This window comes from Bactrocera dorsalis, chromosome 2, assembly GCF_023373825.1.
Source record: "Bactrocera dorsalis isolate Fly_Bdor chromosome 2, ASM2337382v1, whole genome shotgun sequence".
NCBI lineage: Eukaryota > Metazoa > Arthropoda > Insecta > Diptera > Tephritidae > Bactrocera > Bactrocera dorsalis.
In genome coordinates, this window is record NC_064304.1 from 60,839,214 (window position 1) to 60,843,776 (window position 4,563).

The 4,563-nt window shown below is 35.5% G+C and overlaps 1 pseudogene; it reads left to right on the forward strand.

The window, feature by feature from the left end:
• Nucleotides 1-1,139: 1,139 nt before the first annotated feature.
• On the forward strand, nt 1,140-1,913 carry LOC125776125 (uncharacterized; annotated as a pseudogene).
• Nucleotides 1,914-4,563: the final 2,650 nt, after the last annotated feature.

Genomic DNA, 4,563 nt, shown 5'->3' on the forward strand with positions numbered 1-4,563 from the left:
AGTAGAATCTTATTTTCTTTGTATACAACTCGGTGTATTTAACTATATTCTAATGTTGGACACTGATGTCGAGCTCGGTGCTTCACGTCACTTGGCGATTTTGATAAAAAAAGAAATTGCGGTGATGGTTGCGGTTAATACGAAAACTAATAAAGCTGAATTTCGCGCACGACTGTCTTACTTTACGGATGAATCGGTAAGAGAGCAATCCCGGTCGAATCAATCCCTTTTGATGGTTTGGGTGGTGAATATTAGCTGACATTACGAGTCGTCTCGTTGATAATCGTATGGTTGTTGTGTTGCAGTGTTGTAATAATGATCGGTGTTTGATGCGTGTGTGTGTATTGGGGTATGCTGTGAGCTGTTGTGTGATGAGGTGTTGTGACGTGACGTGATGTGTTGTGTGATGATGTGATGTAGGATGCTGCAGAACGCTCATAGCTCATGTGAACACCAAACAATAACCGTTACTACAATAAAAAAAATAAACAATTTTTTACTATAATAATAAGTCGTAAAAACACGTAAAAGAAAATTACTACCTAAAGCACCACTGCTTACACAATATACAAACTTACAGGTAAAATTCTGTACCCTCGGCTACTCCACCAACAGTAAGCCGAATTACATGTATCGGCTTATACATAATACTAGGCAAAATATTCGCCTAGGGGGCCCAGGATGTTTAAATGAGTTAATCATCCACCCACTCTACCCGGAAAAAACTGGCACACACTGATAAAATACTGCTCAATACAACATATCTGATGACACTATACTAATATATTACCACTCAACACAACTCACCACACTTCTACATCATTCAACCTACTCAACAAAAAGGATGGGCAAAAGGAAAAGCGGACACAATTCGTGGATTACTCATCGCTGATACGCATTCGTTTTCATACGTACATCACGCTACTCTCCCACGATTATTCAAATCACCCACGATCCGCGTCAACTTGATCGCCTGCACCGTTTCCCGAATTTTGAGTGTCACCGCCTTACTCTTTAATATTTTATTTCTAATTAATTTGTGACATATAAATTTAGTTACTTAAATAAAATGAAAAAAAAACGAAGTGTATTAAACGGATATTTTTGTTTTGTTTTGGTTTTAATTTTCGCAGTGGAGGATGCTCCACAATATACTGAGTACACAAGTGTTCAATCAAAATCAAGCAGTTCGAAATTCAGTGCAACTCAATCAAAAATCAATTTGCATGTCGAATAGACTTTTTGACTGTATCAAAGAAGTATTTAACTGTGACGAAAGATATGAAAGTAAGAAAGGGCTAATCGCAGCATCTACTCAAACCCAATATTATGCGAATCAGACCAATAATAATTGCGATGCCTTTTCTTCAGATATCAAAATTGATTCTGGTGGAGAAACCTTGGCTACTACAGTCTCTTCAGGGCATATGATGTACACAGTACATCGAGTGGTTACAACATCCCAAATTCGAACTGCACTTGGGAATACTTATGCTTCTGCTTCTAGTGTGTCGAGCGTTGTCAGCGCTCTTCGAAACGATAACTTGGAACTCCTACGCGTATATCTACAAGTTTGACAACTATGTATACCTGGAAACGGTATTGTAGGAATTTCAGGCAATGTTTCAAGCAAAATGGATGATAACTCGAATACAGCCAACAACGTTATAATAAACGGAGCGGATATATCAGATCCGCAACCATTAAAAGGTAAGGCTTAACGAGTATAAATTATAATTATCTTCAACAGGAACAGAAAATAACAGTTATTGGATAAATTTTGACTAAAAAAATAAGTGTGAAGGAAAGTTCGGATATATGTGGAAATTTTTGATTTTTCGAACAGTACACAAATATGTCAAAAACTTTTGATATTTGATTTTTTTCATTTATTTCATATATTTTATTTTATTTGTAATAACGCGAGAATACAATTTGTCAAGGCAAAAGAAAAAGTTTACTTTCAACTCTTATTGCGTAAGAGTTATTTAAAACTCACTGCATAACTATTCCCAGCGGGATAATGGTTCACCGCTTACATTTTTCTTTGAAGAATGCTTCGAAGAAAATTCTATGTAGAATTCTTCGATACCATGTTGTTTAAATGAGTTACGCGTCCACCCACTCTCCCCGGGAAAAACTGGCCCATCCTAGTAAGATACAGCTAATATACCACAGTCGATGACACCATAACACACATATTACCACACAACACAACTCACCACGCTTCTACATCAACTCACCAAACATAAAGGATGGTCCGCTGAGCAGGTTCAAGATCATTCGCTACCAACATTCGCCACATCAACACTTCGACTCACATTTCGATTTACCACTGCGCCGCGTAAACATTACTTTCGGTTTATATTTTCCGCTCTATACTGCGCTGTGAGCAGCTTTCTGGGATTATTAAAACCTCACCTCCTCCGATCTCTAAGCGGTTCGGTTGACATCCTCCCCGCTCCGTATACGTGTATTCGAACTCCAAATAGAACATTATATTATTCATAAGGTCTAAATAAACGTTAAACTATTGTACACTGTAAATACGTGAGCATTTTTATTTAACCATCGGGAAAGTGAATAGTACTTTGTTTGCAAATTTTTGGCAACAAAATTAATCACATGTAATGCATAAAGGTAAGCTATGTGGAATAATGGTTCCCCGCTTACATTTTTCTTTGAAGAATGCTCCGAAGAAAATTCTATGTAGAATTCTTTGATACCAGGTAATTCATAAAAGTAGCTATGCGGCTAAATTCTACTGTGTTCATATTTACAAGTAAGTACATGAAAAACGACAAATACAAATTGAGGAAATAAAATTTATAAGTAAATTTTTTCATTATTTCGTCAAATCTTCAAATTTATAAACATACTCTTTCAACTTTTTTGTAGAATGTGTGAAAGTTGAAGGCTTCACCGAATCGGAGTATATTCATCAAATTCAAAAAAGTATCAAACTCGCCAAAGGCGTTTCTTCAAGTCTCGTTGCTTGGAAAAAAAAATGGAAAGAGACTCAGCCACAAAATTAAAAGAAAACCATAATACATACTTATTTTCTTAAATACTTATTTTCATAACGAATTTCATACATGTATTTTCATAAATAAAGCGAAATTAATATGCAATTTTTTCTATTCTACTATTGATCTTGGCATAGAAGTATTCTCCGTTAACTTTGGCATCGAAGAATTCTTCGTTCCTATGGTAAGCGAAAGGGGTGATCTGTTACTTTTCGTAGGACATCGCCGTGTTAATTTGCATCGGTCGGAGTAAGCGATACAATCATGCAGCATCGTTTACCTTGCTCGCTTACCAATGTCTACCATATCCCGCTGGGTTATTCTGTAAAAAATAAATTAAAGTTAAGAGTCAAATTACTCTAATTTTGTAATCGTAAATAAAAATTAAAATATAAGGATTATTTTGTTAGGATAAAATATTAATTTAAAAATAATTATTAAACTTAATTTTTTTTTGCCTTAATTTGTTTATGAGGAAATAACTGTAACATTCCCTAATCTTTACCAATTCTAATATATAAAGGAATGTTACTTACTTCAGTGCAGGAGCGTTTCAGTGTAACAGTTATTAAAAAACTTCTATGAAAATTAGATAAAATAACATTTAATCCTAATGTACTTGTACATACATATGTATATATTGAAACATTAGAAATATATCGAGGTTATTATAAAACATGTGAATAAAGACAAGGTTCGGCTGCACCCAAATATTATACAGCGTGGCAATGTGTAATAATTAAGAGTATGCAATATTAAAATTCATACAAATGATTTACTAATGTGGGAGACATTTTAAAAAAAAATTAAAATTAAGTTCATCTAATTGCGTTTATTTATTTATTTATTTATAATAATTCATATAACAAAAAGAGTTTTATTATATAAATACATAAACGCAGCACTGGCTACGAGGCCTTCAGCCGCCTTGTAATTATAACTAGGTAAAAAGTTCTATTTGCTAAGGGTTAGTAAAGATGTAAGTTGCTTAAATATGTTTTAACAAATCGTTGGTTTTTAAGAGTCTATATACAATCATAACGTTTTTTTCTGAAGGTTCACTTAGTAGTTTTATGAGATCAATGTTGCCAGAGTTGTGGGCTGTTGAGTGAAGCATCGGACAGAGTGTGAGTAAGTGTTTGATAGAAGCGGTGTCATCGCAAAGGGGGCAAATGGATGAGCTTTTACCCGATAGTAGGTTAGGTTAGGTTAGGTTAGGTAAGATGGCTGAACAAAGATCTCACGTAGACTAACAGTTAGTCCTTTGTGATGCCAATGAAAAGGAACTCCCGTGTTCAGACTTAAAGGTTGGCGAAACGCTTTGTAGCCAATACAAAGTTACACAGACGCTTAACTTCAACACCCGCCAGTTCGGTGGGGTGTCCAAAGGTATGCGTCCCCAAGTGTCTGAGTCTTGACCTCCCAAAAGCGGGACAGTCAAGTAGGAAGTGCTGGCTTGTTTCTACCGCATCTTCTTCTAAACAGTTTCTGCAGTCGGCATCCGGTAAGATTCCCATTCTTACCGCATGTAGGCCAA